Raw genomic sequence first — 21,143 nt, forward strand, 5'->3', positions numbered from 1 at the left:
ATATATATATATATATATAAATAATACATAAAATTGGGAAGGGCAACTAAGTAGCACAGTGGATAGAGTACCAGGGCTAGAGTTAGGAGGACCTGGGTTCAAATCTGACCCCAGATGTTTCCTAGCTGTGTGGCCTTGAGCGAGTCACTTAACCCCTATTGCCTAGTTCTTACTGCTCTTCTGTCTTGGAAGCCACAAACTGTAGTGATTCTAAGAGAGAAGGTCCTTGGGTTTAAAAAAAATAAAATAAAATAAAAAAAGGATCAAGTGAAGTGGGGTAGAGCAGATGCTAGTCTACTCCTGGGGCAGCTGAAGAGACAAATGCATACAATCCCGCTGAATAAGGCTAGACTTGGAGAACAACCTCTCATATTCTTTTCTCCACAGCAAACAAAACTGGCATCTGGGATGAGGAGAGAGAACTCTGTGGCATTAAATAAGGATACGTTGAACAACCTCTCTGGGCCACTAAAAGCATTGGGCTTCCATTACATAGCAGTGAAACCTTGGGCAAGCCCACATAGCTTCTCAGGTTCTCAGTTTTTATAAAATGAAGGGATGAAAGAAGATTTAAATATTCTTATCAGGGTAATGACCAACTATAATTTCAAAGAACTCATGATGAAACATACTACCCACTGTCCAAAAGAGACATGGCAGAGAAAGCGCAAAATGAGTCACACAGATTAGAAGGAAACCCAGGTCAAGATGAGAATTTGTTTTGCTTCACTGTATGTATGTCAAAATGGTGTTACTTTTTGTTGTTCCAAGTTCACTAGCTACTGAGCCACCTAGCTGCCTCTCACCTACTTGTTAAAAAATACAGACTTATGGGGCAGCTAGGTGGCTCAGTGTCTCAGACACTCCCTAGCAAGTCACTTAACCCCCATTGCCTAACCCTTACCAGTCTTCTGCCTTGGAACCAATACACAGTATTGATTCTAAGACAGAAAGTCAGGGTTGGGAAAAAATATATAAGTACAGCAAAGGTACAAATGATTCATTTACCCTCCCCTGATAGTTTTCAGGGTCATTAAAAAACCAAAAAGCCACCAGTATTCCCTCTATTTCCAAGAATTGCTACATTCAACAAAGATTCTCACAATCACCTTCATCAACAACTTGTTGTTCAGTCATTTTTCAGTCAAGTCTGACTCTTCATGACCCCATTTGGGGTTTTCTTGGCAAAGGTAATGGAGTGGTTTGCCATTTCCCACTCCAGCTCATTTTACAGATGAGGAAACTAAGACAAATAGGGTTACATGACTTGACCAGGGTCACAAAGTGCCTGAGGCCAGACTTGAACATAGACCGTGTTTTGTTTTGTTTTGTTTTAACCCTAACTCACTTCCATAAGGCATATATTTGCCTCGGGGTGACTGTAACAAATGTTCTTTCTCAGTGTCTGCCCATAAAGAATTTTCTTTTCAAAGATCTCTCATTTTCAGACTCCAGCATGTCCAGACAAGGCACTATGCTACAATGTCAGCAGGAGGGAAAAAATTTATTAGCCAAAGGGCAGGTAGGTGGCTCAGTGGATAGAGCATCAGGACTGAAGACTGGAGGTCTTGGGTTAAAAATCTGCCCTCTGACACTTCCTAGCTGTGTGACCCTGAGCAAGTCACTTTCATGCCTAGGCTTTACCACTCTTCTGCCTTAGAACCAAAACAGTATTGATTCTAAGACAGAAGGTACAGATTTTTTTTTTTAAAAAGTATTAGGCATATTCTGTGTCTTCAAAATGCTTAGAATTCAGTTCTGAGGCAGTCAGCAAAATAAAGTTTTAGCAAGATAAGTGTTAGATGTGTAATAGAAATAATGAGCTGAGAAGCAGGTGGCTAAGTGAATTGAGAGTCAGGTCTCGAGATGGGAAGTCCTGGGTTCAAATCTGATCTCAGATAGTTACTGGTTATGTAACCTGGGAGAATCACTTAATCCCCATTGCCTGGCCCTTACCACTCTTCTGCCTTCGAAGTAGTCCACGGTATTGATTCTAATATAGAAGGAAAGGGTTTAAAAAAATTAAAATAATGAGCTGTCTGAGGAAGAACAGGTCACTGAGGGCTGAGGTGGTTGGGAAAGATTTTCATGGAGCAAGCAGAACCTGACTTAAGCATTGAAAGACATTTGAACAAAAGTAAGATGAAAGAAAGGTAGGAGGTAGGGCAGTTAGATGGCTCAGTGGATTGAGAACCAAGCCCAGTGATGAGAGGTGGTGGGTTCAAATCGGGCTTCTGACACTACCACGCTGTTTGACCTTAAGCAAGTCACTTAATCACTTTTCTGCTTTGGAACCAATACACAGTATTGATTCTGAGATGGAAGATAAGGATTTAAAATTTTTTATTAATTTGAAAAAAGAAGATATTTTAAGTGACTGGAGGGGGAGAGTGAGGAAGGGAAATAGGGAAGGGAGGAGGATTCGTAATATCAGCAGCAACTCCACATAGGAGTAAGAAATGAAAAGCAATTAACAGACCAACTTTATCAAGAATAGAAAGTTTGTGTAAGGAGATCATGGGAGATGAAGTCGGGAGAGGTATAGGCTAGGCACAGGGTTCTGAAAGAATTCATGAGCCAAGCAAAGGAGCTTGATGCTGTCCAAATTCTATCACTTGATAAGGACAAACTGCCACTATCTGTGAGAATTTAAAAACCAGAAATGGTACAAACCCAAAGTGAAGTGATATGCTAACTTTTTTTTTTCTTAATTGTCCTTTGGGGACAGGAAGAGAATGACAAAACTGTCCAAGAGATGGAGAAAAGAATTTGAAAGGTAGGCAAGAGGGGCACAAAGACAAACCAGCTCCTTTTAAATTTTGCCGAAGACCCTAAGGACGGACGAGGGTACTACCAAAATGTTCTCAGTGCCACCTGGCTGTTGATACTGGTATTCCCCTGAAGCAGACAACTGGGTTCTGTTCCACAGTGTTCACATGGAAGAAAGCACATAGATGGGAATTAGTGCATCATTGAATCCATTTTGATAGGAAGCTGGAAATTAGCAAGAATCAGGGCATTTAACTCCTCTCTCCTTTACAAATTCTGCCTTTTCTTTTTCAGCTGTGATTGCTGCCTTCGCCCCAGCTATTTCTAATGACTGTAATGCCTTCCTTCCCCTCACTTCCACCACATCTTGTTGCCTCGTTTTCCTTCGGGGTTAATCTACAGCACTCTATACTTCCTACATAAAATCTTTTCTGAGCCTCCCGGTAGTGAGGCTCTACATATACACATGAATATTTTCTCTCACCCAAGAGTAAAAAAGCTCCACAAGGAAATGTTCATTGGATATCTGTGTGTGTATGTGTGTGGGGGAGGGGGGGTGAAGGGGAAAGTAAAAGCATGAATCATGTAACCATGGGAAATTTTTAATAATGAGGTTAATCAAATTAAACATTTTTTTCTGGATTCTAATTAAAAAAAAGAATTAAAGAAAAGAAAAAGCTCCACAAGGCAAGGGATGTCTGATAGTATATGAGGTACTTAATAAATATTTATTAAGTAATTACGTTGCTCAGTGGCTAGAGTCAGGAGGACCTGCGTTCAAATCTGACCTCAGACATTTCCTAGCTGTACGACCCTGGGAAAGTCACATAACCTCAATTGCCTAGCCCTTATTGTACTTCTGCCTTGGAACCAATACTTGTATTCATTCTAAGACAGAAGGTAAGGGTTAAAATAAATACTTACTAATTAACAGATCAAGTCTTTCCCTTTAAGGGCATCAAGAAGTTTCTCACAGGAGAGTACAGGATTTGTGACCTTAGCCTACATTTAATTCATGCATTTCTCCAAATCCAGCAGAGTCCTTCATGTGGGCCTATTTTACATTACATATCTCTCATCCTGCCAGAGGCTGAACAGCTTGCTAGCACTAAATTGTTCAGGTTTTTTGATGTACCTACAGAATACAGAACAGGCTTCAGGACATCAAACAAGCTTCAATCCACTGGCCAGGCCTTCCCTTTCTGTGGGCAGGTCAGTGCCCTCCTGGATTAGCCCAGCCCTGCATGTAACCTGTTTGCTACTTAGCCAGAAAGGGGAACTCATTAGTTCCCTGATCAAAGTGCAGTCAGGGTATGAGGGTGGGGCAGAAATCTGCTCTGTGTTTCCATTCACAGCTTATCGGCCCCCACCCTCCCACAGACAACCAAAAATGGAGACATTTCCTGTTGAAAGACTGCATTATCAGCACCAGACCTAGCCTGGCCTTAGCTTCTAAGGCTGAGCAGGTTAGGCAGAAAACAGGCAGGATAGCTCAACTCTTGAAAGCTCTTTTCTTAAAGGAAAGATGACTTTCAGGGAAATCCTGAATTTCTCCCACAGGAAGACATACCAAACGCACGCACGCGCACACGCACACAGACACACACGATAGAAAAACTACTAGCCTAATCTTTAAATTACCCAAATTTTCTTACATAGTTGTGTTTTTATTTTGTCATTAATTAAATTAGCACAATAAATTGATTTGTGATTAAGATTATTAATTTTCTGAGTTCTCAATTTGTAAAAACAATGATTTTACATATTCTAAATGACAATTTGGGGATAAAGGAGAGACTAGAATAAGATGCCCAGATGGACAGTTCCAAAGAAGTGCAACTTTTTTAAATGAAATATGAAAATCCTTTTAGAAATGATATTATATTTTCACAAGTCAAAAGGAAAAAAGTGGACATTTCTCTTAGGAAGAGCACTGGAGTTCTACAGAAACTAAAGTGGATTCACTGCATTATGGACTACTACAGACAAGAACACCATTTCCAAGGGGAGCTAACTAAAGCCTGGCCTCTGAAATTATGCTCAATTGTCCTGAGTTCAGCTCTTAGCATGGTCTGGATTAAAAAATTATATACACACACACACATACGCCACACAAAACAAGTCATCAGTTCCATGTGTACCAGGAACCCAGGATGATTCTCTCTGGAATCAGGCTTTGATGATCAGATGGACTTTCCCCTTAGTTTCAATTCAAAATCTGCTGTTATACACTCTGCTCTCCCCATTATATCTCAATAAATCTGTGGGTAAGATTTCTTTCATTTGTGAGAGGAAGCCAACATTCCCTAACTACTAAGGCTACTTTTATCTATTTTTGTGACTTGCAGGTTAGTCTTTTTAAGTACTTTATAACTAGCCTTCCTAGAGATTCACCAAAAAAGGACAATTTATTTATCCATTCTAAGCAGGTTAGAAAAAAATCCCCTTCCAGAAAAAAAAATGACCAAGTCATACCAACTATACTAAATGATATTAATCACAGTATTGATGGAAGGAATGCTGCAGAGAGTTTAATATTTGTCTCAATGACAAAATCACTTAATGTTTATATAAAAACAACTGCTGCCCTACCTAGATTGTCTTTGAGATTGCAATTATACAATGAATCATTTTAAATTTAGTCTTTTAAATGCAAGAGCACCTCCTTAGGAAAGTTGCCTCCCAGGAACCTAAATCAGTTTCTACAGATGACCTAGAGCTGGAAGGAAAGATCTCTTTCAAGATACAGTCTAAAGTCTTCCTTTCAGAGATGAGAAAACTTCTGCCCAGAAGCCTTCAATGACTTCCTCTAGGTCACACAAAGAAAGAAAATAGCTCAGTTAGAATTTGAACCAAGGTCCTCTAATCACTTAAGCCTCTATTATTAGAGTGAGAAGAATTGGGCTAGACACTGTGCTTACTTACAAAGACTTTTCAATGAAAGTCAGGTCCTGCCCTCAGTTTGAATTATTACCAAGTAAATCACCAATATAATTACTAAATTGGCTTTGCTTCTCACTCTGCTCCAAAAACAATGCTCTTTCCATCTGTCTTATTAAAAGTTGCTATAATCAATTTTGTTGTTCAGTCGTTTCAGTCATGTTCAACCCCCCTTCATGATCCCTCCCTTTTGAGGTTTTCTTAGTAAAGATACTGGAAAAGTTTGCCATTTCCTACTCCAGATCATTTTACATATGAGGAAACTGAGGCAAACTTGGCTAAATGACCTCCAGGATCACAGAGCCAGTGTCTGAAGCCAGATTTGAACTAAGGAAGGGGAGTCTTCCTGACTCTAGGACTGACACTCTATCCACTGCTCCCATCTAGCTGCCTGTAAAACCTATAAAAGCCAATAAAAATAAGACTCTCCTTAAGAAGGATCCTGGTGGCTACTGGACCAAGAAATAAAATCCCAAGACTGCCATTTCCACTATAGTTCTTCACTATACTTGTGTGGGCTGCAAACTATTGTTTGCATCCAGAGACACTCTTCTCTCTCCTATAATATCATTTGTTCATTCAATTAGATATTTATGGAGCAAAGGATTTATGCTAAGAAAAACTGCCTACCTACCTATTGATCTCCCTTAAGAGAAAGGGAAGATACATTAACTTGTATAAGTGCTGGGTAGTAATCAGAATTTCTAAAAGACACCAAATGCAAGATTCTTTTATTGTCATCTAACCTGGGGTCAAATAGCAAGCTAAAGAACCAGCTTAAATTCTGAGATAAAATAAGGTGAATTCTTTTCTTCCAACTTATCAAGTAAAGGTTTGGTGGCCTTGGGTTATAAATAGGATTTAAAACCTGGTCATTTATAATCCTACTTTCATAACTTCTTTTCAGAGTAGACAAGTATCTTAGCATATAAAAGTATATTAGAAGAATTCACCTATGAGAAAATCAATTCCTCAATTTTTGTAATGCATTCTAATCAACATACAAAGTGGTTTTAAAAACATTTTTTTAACTGCAGGGGAAAAAAATGTGACCATCTCTGAGAAATAAAATCCTCTGTAAAAGAAGGTCGCTTTGTTAATACAATAGCTCTAAGTCTCTAAATCCTCCCATTAGCAAAATGGGGATCATATTTGTTAAGTGCCTTCAGGTCCCTGGATGAAAAATGCTATGTAAACCCAAGAGAATCATTATTAACTTCCAATAATTTATTTAAATAGCACTGTTCTTCCAGGACTTCAAAGGGTTTTGCAGGCATCTCCCACTCACTATGCACAATATCCCTGGGAGCCAGATGGTAGGAATTATCTTCCTTCTTTAATGGGCAGGGAAAATGGAGGTACAGGAAGACTCAATAACTTGCCATGGTCAATGGGAGCCGGGACCAGGAGCCCAGTCGCCCGATTTCTGTTCTCCCCTCACTCCTAATCTAAGCTATCTCTTGGTTTAAACTTTGAACTACACTTGGGCTTCCTTATGAGTCTAGTAATTAAATTAGAGACTGCTTAGAGTTGAAAATGCTTAGGCCTTAATAGAATAAAAGTGGCACCAGGGAATACAGGCCTACAGTTCTATGGCTCTAGCCCATATTAACAACCGAGTGCAGAATGCATTCCCTTTATTGTTTAAACATCTTCCAGATATTTACTTGGAATTTTATTTACTCATAAGAATCGATAGTTTATTTTTTTTAACATATATTTATTAAGAGCAGCGCTCAGCAAAAACAATTTCTCTGTATCCTCTTTCTAAATTCTTGACTATACAATCAGTTCATAAAGAAGCCTTGCAATCTAGAGAGGTAAAGCATGACCTTCACAGGCATCTTTGCTAAAAGGTCGTTGGCATTGCTATATTTCTTTTTCCCTAGAAGGTGATTCTTCTGCACACCAACATTGTGAACACTGACTCTGTTTGATTTCAGACCCATTAGAGCTTCATATTGCTAGGAACAATCTTGGCAGACATCCACAAAAGGAATAATAAATTACTTTTGTTCCAGTAAAGGAATTCATTTTCTTCTAAGATTCATTTAGCAATAACATTTCACAGCATTCTAGGCCAGATTTCTAAAACTTTGGTCATGTTTTCCTGTAACGTATTTTTTTCAACTTTGGTGACAATCTTCTAAGTTCTTGCTGAGGAGTCAGAGGAGAGAAGGAAGGTTGGGGCTTATAAAATATCTTTTAAACATGTAACCAAGTTAAAAAGCAAACTTCTGTGAGCCCTTATCGTTCCTTTACCCAGTCCTCTGCTCTCATATCACAACAAGTCAACCATGATTCTGCGATAAACTGGGTGGTTAAGGGAAAACTAAATATTAATTTATTGGTACTGCTTATTAATATCCATGATGGCTGTTGCTTTTCCCAAAGCAAACAAGAGAAAAAGATTGAAAATAACATGGTCTTTAAAAAAGTTCCTCGTGTGATTGGATAGAACGATGAAATTGTGGGTCACATGCACATATCATCTTGAAATTGTACAGATTCACACGCGAACACCAACTCCTGGACAGAGTGACCCACAACTTGCGAAATGAGTGAAAGGGAGCCTGGCACATCCGGAGCAAGAAGATAAAATACCAGCAAAATATTTATGTTCATGGCTTATAGCAGCATGAGGTAAGTAGGATATTAATAACTCTGATGACTGGCCAACTCACTAGTAGAAGGTTTAGGTACTTTGTTTTGGGAGTCAAGAGACATCAGTTTCCTTCTCCGATTCAATCTGGGACCTTGTGAAGTCATTCAATTTCCTTCCCTGTTAATGGAATAATCATAAAACCTGTTCAACCTCACCACTCAGAAGCCCATAGAGATAATGATTTTTTTAATTTTAAATGTATGAAAAGATGCTTTGAACTTTTAAGACCCCAAAAGTTGGCATGAGGCATTTTATATTTCTGTGTATTTATTGAAGCCCAGTTTATAAAGAAGGCAATTATGAATACAATTCACATGCCAGGCATTGAGTTAGTCAATGGAGAGACAGAAACTCCCCCCCAAAAAAATATTCTGTCCTCAAAAGACATTAATAGTAATTTTTAGTATCAATGATTAAATAGGAAATGGTTTCTGGAACTAACAAGTAACACTAACGAGGTTGTAGATGGAGTCACCGTTTATCATTTCTAACCATAATACAGCTGAGTTTAAGCACCAACTAACAGGCTTGGCATTCAAGTGTATGTGAATTTCATAGGATTTCCACACAACACGTTTGGTCTTCTATTTAATATTTTATAGAACCTTATAATAATCACATTAGCTATACCAACAACCACAGCAATTTTTATTGTGCTCTATTATTATTCTTTCTGCCTAATATTATTCCCTAATCTCACTCTCTTAATCATGCTACAGTTCTACAAATAGAAATATCTGTATGGAAACATGTAGAATCTGGCTTGCACGTATGAATCTGGGAACAACTTTGGGGACCTCCGTTTACCCGCACATGAGTACTGCTATCTCAGATATGAATATGTCCTAGCTCAAAAGAAATGACATACAGAATATTAATCCTACGTTCTGTAATATGCTACAAAGCACTCAGTAGTTATTAGCTATTATAAAATCAGCTTCTTTAATTATAAAAAGTTAAATGATTGTAAAAGTTATATTATCAAATAAATAATAAATCAAATTTATCCCTTTTATCTAAAATGGCTTCATAGGAGTAAGGATAACATGTGGAGAGTGATCTCTAATCATCATGTGGTCTGATACTCTGCATTACTACCCCAAGCTTGAGTTTTTGTTTGTTTGGTTTTTAATCCTTACCTTCTATATTAAAATTGATACTGAGTATTGGTTCCAAGGCAGAAGAGCAGGACAGGCTAGATTATTGGGATCAAGTGACATGCCCAAGGTAATACAGCTAGGGAAGGGTCTACGGTTGCATGTGAACCCAGGATCTCCTATCGGCTCTCTATCCACCTATTGGTCACCTATTGGTTCTTAAAGCTGGTTAGTGGGAAAAGCCCTTAACTTCATCTAGAGAACCAGGCTCTCTTATAGTCACTGCTATACAACCAACTTGTTATAAGACCTTGGGCAAATCACTTATTCTCTAAAGACCTGTTTCCTCATCTGTAACATGAGTCGGTTGGACTAGATGACTTCTAAAATCTCTTCCAACCCTGATGTTTTTTGAGGAGAACAAGGGACTGGGAATCAGACGATGACTTAGGTTTGAATTTCAACTTCCATTTACTAACTGTGTGATTCTGAACAAGTCCTCTCTCTCCCTTTGGGAAATCTCCCGGTTTCCTCATTTATAAAAGGAATCCACTGATCCATAAGATCTCTGAGAAGTCCCTTTTTAGACCTAAAGGTCATATGAAAAAAGCCAGAAAGTCTAGGCTCAAATTCTGGCTCTGATGCTTACTAGCTAGCTCTATGACCTTACATACATTTACCCCTCCTAGACTCAGTTTCCTCACTTCTGAAATGAATCTAAATGGATTATAAATACTTGTACTTATAATAGATTATAATAGTTACACATTATAAATTATATTTTACAAATATATACGTAATTTATAATGTCTTGTTATACACATATTTATTACATGTATATAATTGTACTCTATATAACTAGAAGATATGTGTGTCATTTGTATATTATCAATCTATGGCATATTTGTTATATTATTGATTATAATTAATTTAAATGGCTGTAGGAGTCTATGCTGTCACTCCTGGTGAGTCAGCATTACATAGGGACATATTAGTTCCACCTATTTTAAAGATAAAGAAACTAGGTTTGAGGGAGGTAATTTCCTAAAGGTCAAAGTAAAGTGGTTAAGCCAAGAACTCGGCTTGCTTTCGGTCTGCTCAAAGACTTTTCTCAGAAGATTCAATGACTTGTGAAATGCTACAACAACCTCTTTGCTAAACTTCTGACCCTTTAGGCAGCCCCTTTCTTCCTAACCAAGTTCTCTAATCCGCATGGTTTCAAAGGGGAAGTGGTTTTTTCCCAAGTGGAAGCAATTAACAACACTCTTTAGAAATACTTCACAGAATCTAAGAATTAGAAAGGACTTCAGTGACCAACTAACCTAACCCACACCCAATGGAACACACAACCACGACAGACTAAGTGCTTGAAGACCTCTAAAGAGGAGGGGAAACCCATTACTTTTTTTTTTTTTAAACCCTCACATTCCGTCTTAGAATCAATGCTGTGTATCGGTTCCAAGGCAGAAGAGCGGTAAGGGCTAGGCAATGGGGGTTAAGTGACTTGCCCAGGGTCACACAGCTAGGAAGTGTCTGAGGTAGCTTGAACCCAGGACCTTCCATCTCTAGCCCTGGCTTTCAATCCACTGAGCCCTCAAACCCATTGGATCTCTTGAGGAAAGTCATGTCACTTTTAGACAACTCTGCTTCTTAGGAAGGTTTTTCTGGAATCTGTCTGAACAAATCTGATAAGCACAAATCTGATAAGAACAAATCTAATATACTGTCTTGTGCCCTCCTCCAAATCAATCCCAAGAACATTCAACAGCACAGATCCCTGGTAGTTCTCCCTCCACTGGAGACCTTCGGCTACATTGACACTGAATCACTGAGGACTACTCTTTGATTTTAGCTTATCCAATCAATCTACATGACTATTTCCTGTGCTACTGTCTATCTGAAAGGCAACTTTCAATTATTTAACAAAAAATATTTCATTAAAGGTAGGCTGCCTTTTTTTAGGAAACCCCCTCTACAACTTAGAATCTTAAGAGAGCTGCTCAGGGCGTTGAGAAGTTGAGTGACTTGCCCAAGAACACACAGCAAAGTCAGAGACAGAACTAGAAACTTGACCTTCCAACTTTAAGGCTGCCTCTCTAAAATGAGATGTAAGTCAACAATTTTTGCATGAGTAAACCTTGTGAACTATGCTGCTATGAAACTTCTTTTTAAACTCCAACCTTTACCACTAGTATACATTTTAGGAGTTTTTTTTAAGAATAAAAGGAATTTGGGAAAGGAAATTGAACTCTGGGTAATGAAAATAAAATAAATGAAAATGAAAAGTGAAAAAAAAAAAAAAAAACAACCTCCTCCCAAATGGTAGAAAAGTGAGGGACTACCTGGCCAGAAGGTTGTAAATATTCTAAGACAAGATTTCTTCTTTGACTGTTTGGGCTTAATTTTCTTTGTCATAAAAAAATTATTCTTGGAGTCTTCCTGGGAAATCATTCATATACAGATAAAAGGCATCAATAAAATGTTCTCTTATTTCTGAATCTCTCTCCCAGGCCTAGCACAATATGGTGCACACTGTAGGCACCAGATAAATGTTTGTAAAATTATTACCTCCCTCTCTAGTATTTGAATTGTGCCTTTTTTTTTTTCAAAATCCATTCAAATATCCTACACCAGATCTCTCCAATTACAAAACTGCTCACTGAAAGTTCCTTAAAGGATCTGCATTATCTCCTTTCAGCCACTGCCAGCATATGATAGGCAGGTTGCTAACTGGCCCACTGGATAAAGTTCTGGGCCCTGAGACAACAAGGACTGAGTTCAATCCAGCCTTGGACACTTACTAGCAGTGTGACCCTGAGCAAGTCACTTAACCCAGATTGCTTCAGTTACCTTATCTGTAAAGTAAGAATAATAAGAGCACCTACCTCCCAGGGTTGTTGTAAGGATCAAATGAGGTAATATTTGTAAAGCATTTAGCACAGCAAATGGCACAAAGGTGTTCAGTCACATCTGAGTCTTCATGATGCCATTTGAATTTTTCTTGGCAAAGGTACCAGAGTGGTCTGTCATTTCCTTCTCTAGCTCATTTTAAGGTTAAGGAGCAAACAGGGATAAGGGACTTGCCCAGGGTCACACGGCTAGTGAGTATGAGGATGGATTTGAACTTGGGTCTTCCTTACTCCAAGTCTAGCACTGGATTCACTTACGCTACACCTTGCTGCCCCTGACAGGTAGTAAGAACTACAGAAATGCTTGGGGTTTTTTAATCCTATTGTCAATTGTCAAACTTAAATGTTCCATTTTACATGATAAAATTTTACAGGTAAACTTGTTAAAAAAAATTTACTGCCAGGAAGCGGTCCAGGTTCTGAGGTTGTAGTTCACTTAATTATACAGCCATAATTCTCATGTTTATTTTTTAAAGGTGAAAACAGAGAGAAGCCAAGAGACTTCTTGGCACAGAAGAAAGAACACTAGACAAGAATTTCAATTCTGATTCTTCTTAGGTTTGTCACTTATGAGATAATGTGATTTTAAGTTGGCGCTTTAAGTCTTGGTCTCTGGAAGGCCTGCTCAAGCTATAAATCCTATAATCTTCTAAAATAGAATATCGAGTGGACAAAACCTCTGGGCCTGATCTCCCAGGACATTACTCATCTTAAACTACATTGTACCTTTCCCAAGAGGAAGCTGTGAGTGACCAGAAAAGGGTGGGGGAGGGATGATTAAATCACTTCGTGAGGCTCTTTACAAATTTTTCTCGTTTGATTCTCACAATGACCAAGGAAGTACACGGTGCTATAATTATCCTCCTTTTACATATGAGAAAACCAAGGCAAACAAAATTCAAGTGACACTGGCATCCTTGCTGGTCCAAAACAAAACCTCATCTCTTAGCTCTGATTTTCCCTGGATGACCTCTTTGGATGTAAGTCTCCTCTTTTCATCTCTACCTCCTGACTTCTCTGGTCTCCATCAGTTCCCATCTAAGATTCCATCTTTCTACAGGAAGCCTTTTCCAATCTTTTTTCATTCTTTTGCCTTTTTTTATTTCCTATTTATTCTGCATATAATTTTTCATATATTTGTTTGCTTATTATCTCCCCCATTATTGTAAGAGAGAAAGCAGGAGAGATTTCTTTCCCACTGGAATAATTAAGGTCTGGGTTTTTTTCCTTACTATCCCCCAACAAAACTTACAGGGTGATGTAAGGTAAACTACGATTTACATTAAATTCCTTTTACCTGGCCTTCTTTATCTTCTTCAAATGTTTGTGTTAGACAATATCAAAACCAGGAACTAAAAGGTAACTTAGAAGTGCTAAGGTCTCCCTAAGAATCCACCTCTCTTTACTAATCAGTAAATGCAATATATTTTTATATAAATATTTTATAAACAATTGTATGTTGACTCCTATGCAAATCAATTCTCAGACTGCAAATTGAGAATCTTAAAATTCTTGGTCTGCTAGACAAAGGCTATTCCCTCTGCCTTCTTTGCAGAGTTGGAGACTCTGGAAGCAGAACACCACATAAAAGTTTGGACTTGGAACTTCTGGTCAAGATGGCTGTCTGAACAGAGGCAGACAGCCCAGCTTCCACAAACTTCCTCCAGCAAAAACCTAAAAATAGTACCAGACAGAATAATGGTGAAGAAATCTAATGATTGAGCCACCTCAGAAATGCACAAAATATCATAAAAAGTGCACAAACAATAGAAAAGAAGACCTGCCAGCACCAGCACAACCAGAGACGGATCAGAGATACTAACAGCCTACAATTTTTTGGAACCAGAAACAAGAGTAGAGAGCTCATTCTGAGAAAGTCTCCGGGTACTCAGAAACCCACAGCATGGACTTTGGAAGCAAACAATCCAGGTTCAGCAGCATTCAGCCTGGGATACTCCAGGCTCGGGGGCTTTCAGCTCCCCAGCATTCTATCTTGAGAGATACCATAGAAGGCCCTCAATATAGAGTTCTAAAACCTCAAAACTTTGAGTTCAAGGTCAGGATACAGGGACCCACACGGCCCAGGATCAAAATCAACCAGGGCAAACCATCTGACCCAAAATCATAAGAGGGCCAGGAAAGTTTTCCCTAGGCACAATATACCAATCCATGAACTAAGATAATAAAGTTAAGGCAAAGAAGAGATTACCATCTATGAAAAATTATTTTTATCTATCCAGAAATCACCAATGATCCCACCTAAAAGAATGATTCTAGAACAAACTAGAAGCAGAGACTCAAAGGGGAAAAAAAATGCATTTTCCAAATACTAAAAGAATACCCAGAAGAAATAGAATGGAAAATGAAAACTGAAATTAAAAAGCTAGAGGAGGGGGCAGCTGGGTAGCTCAGTAGATTGAGAGCCAGGTCTAGAGACGGGAGGTCCTAGGTTCAAATCTGACCTCAGACACTTCTCAGCTGTGTGACCCTGGGCAAGTCACTTGACCCCCAATTGCCTACCCTTACCATTCTTCTGCCTTGGAGCCAATACACAGTATTGACTCTAAGACGGAAGGTAAGGGTTTAAAAAAAAAAAAAAGCTAGAGGAAAGACTTAAAAGAATAAATAACTTAAAAGAATAAATAACAGAAAGTGGCAAGCCTTAACCAAGCCAAAAAAATAGGAAAGTCATTGAAACATTTGAAAAAGTACAAGGGAAGTTCAAAAGGAAGTACAGACAAGCAGGATAGTTTTAAAAGTAACTGTCAAGTGGAATTTATCAAGTATATTTTTAAAAGCAAGTAATATTGAATAGACTCAGTTTCATGCACAATCCTTCTGCATTCTACTTTGCACATGGAAAATGTTCCTGGTTTCAAGATTGCTTATGTTTACATTCAGAATTTTAAAATTATAAACATCCATAAAAATATGTGGACCCATTCAATGTGTCATGGTTAGTATTGTAGAATGAACTATTTCTATTTTCCCTTTTATTTCTTTGTCAAAAGAGATAGCTCCCTGGAGGGGGGAAAAAGATATTGGGACTGAAACTAACATTAAGAGAAAATAGAGCAAAAATATTTAAATTACTCTTTTTTAACCTATTAGTCTTAAGAAAACAGGCAAAGAATATACTTTACAGAAGTAAAAACTAAAGTTTCTGCCACCTAGGAAAGAAGGGAGCTCAGGAGCCCACTTGGATATGGCTTAACAGATGACTACACAAGAGATCTGACCCAGAATTGGCTCAGGTTTCTTTAGCAAGGTAGTAGTATGCCCTGAAATACAAGTCAACTACCAAAAGAGCTGCATGCCAGCCTAATTAGATTGTGTTACCTATTATGACAATAATTTTCAGTACTACACATTGATCTTTGTAGCTTTAAAAGCACCATCAGAGTGGTTTCATTAATAGTAGAATTTAAAATATGTTAGTTTTAGTTTTATTGATTTGAATAATAATTTAATTAAATGCTAAAATTAAAATTATCAAATTAATTGTATTAATTTAACAAAGTATTAAAGTTAGAATTTTAAAGAGGCTAAATGTTTCAAAATAGCATAGTAGAAAAAAATAATAGCTTTGGAAGTCACGCGACTCCTGTTTAAGTCCTAATTCCATCATTGCTAGCCACATGACACTGGGGTAGTCACATAGCCTCTCTGACCTGTTTTTTCATCTGTCAAGGAATAAACAGTGATAGACTTGTACTATTTACCTCAATGGATTATTTGTGAGGAAAAGTACTGGCTCTCTGTAAACTTTTAAATCACTCTATTCATGTTCCAAGGTATGCTTATAAATGTTAAACATTTGGCTCTCTGGGTAAAAAATGTAAACATGACATATTTTTAAGTTGAATCTGCTTTATTAACATTTTTGCCATCATTTTCTTAAATCTAGATAATAAAATAACAAATCAAGTCCTGATTTGTTTGTTGAGTTTGCTGACTTCTCAAAAGTAAGAGCTCACACTTAAAAGTTAGCAATTGACTTATAAGCAGGTAGGAGCTGGCTCCAGCATATCCATTTATTAATTACCATTACATACCTCAGAGTTGATGTGTCAGTCAAAAATGAAACTGCATGCAAAAGCATTTTTTAACCCTAACGCATGATATAAGCATAAGTGATTATCATAAAAGCTAATATACATAAAACTAGAATTTTTTCACTCATTTCCTTTTTTTGGTATTCCGAATTTAAACGTCCATTTCTAATCTCATTTTCATAATATTTTCCACCGAAAAGATCTGTTTTTTAATCTTTAAAATAAGGGATCTGGCCAAATATGAAAAATTCAGAGAAACTTGGGAAGACTACAAAGTGAGATAGACTGAACCATGAAAACAATACAGTGAATGCAACAATGTAATCAGTAAAAAAAAAAAAAATCAAAAGACAAAATATAAGGCTCCATAATTACAATGACCTAGTTTGATGACTTTGAGAAATTGCAAAAATGAACTTCCCTTCTTCTTTTGCCAAAATGGGGGGAGGGTGCATGGCTATGAAATAAAGTCATATCACCATCTAATGTGGTTGATGTAGTGATTAGTTCTGCTCAACATCTTTTTTCTCTGTTATAAGGGATGGCTCAGCAGGTAGGAAATAGTGAGGGATAAATTTAAAATGAATATGGTGTAAAAATAAAATTATGAAATAAGATTTTTTTAAATAAACAATAATTAAATATGGGGTTGGACTAGAGAAGCACTAATGTTCTTTCCAGCATTATCATTCTATGATTATTATGAATTATAGATTGATGAAAGCAATCAATTTAGAGATTTTGGAAATGAGAAAAACTACTGCTGTGCTTTTATGATTCTAAAAAAAAAAATCTAAAAAACTGTTAACGAAACAAGCAATTATTAGTTATAGTGGACATACAGTATAGTTACATTTGTATATAAGATTAGAGAATGCTAGCTGTACTGGGTGAAACTCCCTCCCCCCCCCCAAATCTTTAGTCACTGAGAGTCAATCAGCAAGCCATTTCTTGAGTACTCGGTTCCAGGCCCTTGCTAAGATCTGGGGATACAAAGAAAGACAAAAAAAACTTTTCTGCTCTCAAGAAGCCCGCAGGCTAATGGAGGAGCCAACATTCAAACTACTACTACATACAAACAAGATATATAAAAGATACATTCTAAATTGTTACTAGACGGAAGTCGCCAGCAATAAAAAGTACAAAAACTAAATGAATTTTAAACGTTGAAATTAAAATGAATTTAAAGTATTAATATAAACACCTTTTCCAGAAAGAAAATCTTTCCACAATGAATTACATGCAATTTTACTGTACTAAGAGTGTTGTGATAAACCTCCAAAAATTCAAGCCAGAAAGAAGAGAAATGACGAGAAACACATTTGTATCAGGCCTTATGTTTTAAGCGTTTCATCTCATTTAGTCATTTCATTCAAACTGACTCTTTGTGACCCCTTTTGGGGTTTTCTTGGCAAACGCCGAAGCGTTGGGCCATTTACTATTCCAGCTCATTTTATAGATGATGAAACTGAGGCAAATGTGGCTAAGAGACTTGCTCAGGGACACACCAGCTAGGAAATACATGGATTTGATTGAGCTCATGAAGATGAGTCTTCCTGACTCTACCCCCTGTGCTACCTAGCTACTCAAGTGTTTCACAGGCTAGCTAATTATGTTGCAGGCTGAAAGGCAATATGATCAAGGAAAAGCAGTTCAAGGAAAGAAATCCAAATGCTAAGTTAACTAACACTTACTAACAGGGTGACTATGAGCAAGTCAGTTTATCTCAAAGAACCTCAGTTTCCTCATTTGCAAAATGAAGATGATCTACATGTGATCTACCTCCCAGTGATTGGAAGGAAGCCACTGTTTAAGGCTTAAAGCTATCATTATCCCATGTCCTTCTGCCTAAAACAATCACTATCATATATGATTCCCTCTTCAGATACTATCATCTGCTATTGATTTGACCATTCCTCCTCCAAGAACTACTTCCCTAAAGAGAACAATCTTTTCTACTCAGAACTTTCTAGCATTGCTAAGAAGTTTGTCAGTGAGTTTTGCTTTGACTGTCCATTTCCTTGGAGAAAAGATGTCCAAATATTTTTTAGTTGCTATAGGTAATTTAGTGGAGAGAGAGCAGGACCTGGAAAAAAATCCTATAACCTGTGTTTGTTGCATCCTATTATGTGCCAGACACTATGCCTCATTTTTGTCACCTGTAAAATGGAGATAATAATAGCACCTACCTCCCAGGGCTATAATAAGGACCAAATGAGACAGTATATATGTAAGTCACCTTACAAACGTTAAAGCCCAGAATGAATGCCAGTGATGAAATGATGGTGATGACGATGATGATGATGATGATGATGATGATGATTATAGAGGAACTCACAGAGTTTAAGAAACTCCCTCTCCCAATGCAGACTGACAAATTACTGGCAACCCACTTGTTACTTAAAGTCTTAACGAGGTAAACAAAGGAATTGGGCGATTTTCCAAGGGTCACACCACCAGGATAAATGTAAAAGGCAGAAGTTGAACTCAGGTGTTGTTAGTTCTGAGGCTGGCTTTTACCCACTAATCACAAGAGATACAAAGAAAAAAACAGAACAGTCCCTGACTGACAAGTAAGTTAGGTTCTTAGGGGGAAACAATATATACAAATGTTTAAAAGATACAAAATATATATGCAAAGTAAGTAAAAAGTGATTTTAAGGGGACACATTAACAGCTGAAAGAGGGAGAAGGCCTCTGTAGAAAATAGCATGTAGCTTTCAAGAAGGCTCAGAATTCAAATAAGCCCAGGTGAGATGGCAGCACATCCCTGGACAACAGCCTACCCAAAAGCACTGACTCAAGAAACAAAAGGTTGTGCACAAAGGATAGCCAGCAGACCAGTTCGGCAAAAAAAGCAGAGTATAGGAAAGGTGACTTGAACGAATGGAATGTATAAATGAATGAAAGAATGCAGGGGGCAGCTGCGGGGCTCAGTGGATTGCAAGCCAGGCCTAGAGCCAGGAGATCCTGGGTTCAAATCTGATCTCAGATGCTTCCTAGCTGTGTGACCCTGGGCAAGTCACTTAACCCCATTTGCCTAGTCCTTACGCTCTTCTGCCTTAGAACCAATACACAGTATCGATTCTAAGATGAAAGGTAAGGGTTTAAAAAAAAAAAAAAGAATGAAGGCATAAATGAAATAGTATTTATTAAGTATTTACTATGTGCCAGGCATCATGCTAAGTGTTGGGGATACAAATACAAGCAAAAAGGTTACTCCCTGCTCTCAAAAAGCTTCCATTCTAATGGGCCTAGAAATGCAGATCAGAGCCATAGATCCAAAGTTGGCCAAACAGCCAAATTCGAATTGAACCCCAGAATAAAGAGAAAGTGACCACATCAGACCTGTGTTTAAGAATATCACTTTGATAACTATATGAAGGCTGGGTGGGAGAAGGGCAAGACTCGAGTCAGGAAGACCAAATAGGAAGGTCCTGTCTGGACTATGGACGATGAAAGTCTGCACTGGAATGATAGCCATGTTCTGATTCACAAGATTTGGTAGAACTAATCATTAGAGAGAGAGAATAGCAGTGAAGGAAGACAAGGTGACTCTGAGGTTGCAAACTTGAGTAACTGGAACAATAGTTTTGCCTTCAACAGATATAGAAGTGAGGAAGATAGGTCGGTTTGGGGGAAAAGTCAATGAGTCTAAGTTTGGCACATGCAGTTACAAATGTCCAGCAAAGGGGCAGCTAGGTGGCTCAATGGATAAAGAGCCAGATCTAGAGATGGGAGGTCCTGGATTCAAATCTGGATTCAGATACTCCTTAGCTATGTGACCCTGGACAGGTCACTTAACCCCAATTGCCTCTCCCGTACCGCTCTTCTACCTTAGAACCAATAGTATTAATTCCAAGACAGAAGGGAAGGGTTTTCAAAAAGAAAAATTGTTCAACTTAAAGTCTCTGACATCACCTAGAGCTAAGGAAAGCGGCTAGGGTTGAATATATCCTTTAATACTATGTATTATAGTACTTGGGGTTGATATATTAGAGTGTAAGCCCTTTAGAAATTGGCTGTCACCTAAATTTTGCATCTTCCCCAGCATCTACTACAGTTCTGTGCACACAGAATGTACGTCGTTGCTTAGTAGTCAATGCTTTGGGACACAACATCTCACCCAGGAACAGTTTTCCTCTCCCAGCGCTAGGGTCTACAAAGTCACCTAAAGTGTCCTAGAGGACCCTGCCACGGTTCCAGGTCATCCTAGAATTCTGTTGCAGCTGTAAGTACTCATATAACACATGAAGTTGTTGGTGAGGCATACAGTATGGCTCCAGAAATGTATTATACAGACCACAGAACATTACTTTCATTGTTGTGTTTTGTTTTTTTTTTTTTAATTTATTTATTTATTTATTTATTTATTTTTTATTTTAAGCCCTTAACTTCTGTGCATTGACTTATAGGTGGAAGAGTGGCAAGGGTAGGCAATGGGGGTCAAGTGACTTGTCCAGGGTCACACAGCTGGGAAGTGTCTGAGGCCAGATTTGAACCTAGGACCTCCTGTCTCTAGGCCTGGCTCTCAATCCACTGAGCTACCCAGCTGCCCCTGTTTTGTTTTTTTTTTTTAAACCCTCTTCAGGTTCTTTTTAAACCCTACTGAGTATCGGTTCCAAGGCAGAAAGAAGGGTAGGGACTAGGCAATTGGGGTCAACTTATAGCAAGTGTCAGAGGCCAGATTTGAAACCTGGCTGGCTAT

General features: G+C 38.1%; 1 pseudogene; it reads right to left on the minus strand.

Annotated features, from left to right (window-relative positions):
• Positions 1 to 7,658, minus strand: part of LOC123253899 — a 58,191-nt pseudogene extending 50,533 nt beyond the window's left edge.
• Between the last annotated feature and the right edge of the window lie 13,485 nt (positions 7,659 to 21,143).

The sequence above is a fragment of the Gracilinanus agilis genome, chromosome 1 (assembly GCF_016433145.1).
Source record: "Gracilinanus agilis isolate LMUSP501 chromosome 1, AgileGrace, whole genome shotgun sequence".
NCBI classification, from domain to species: domain Eukaryota; kingdom Metazoa; phylum Chordata; class Mammalia; order Didelphimorphia; family Didelphidae; genus Gracilinanus; species Gracilinanus agilis.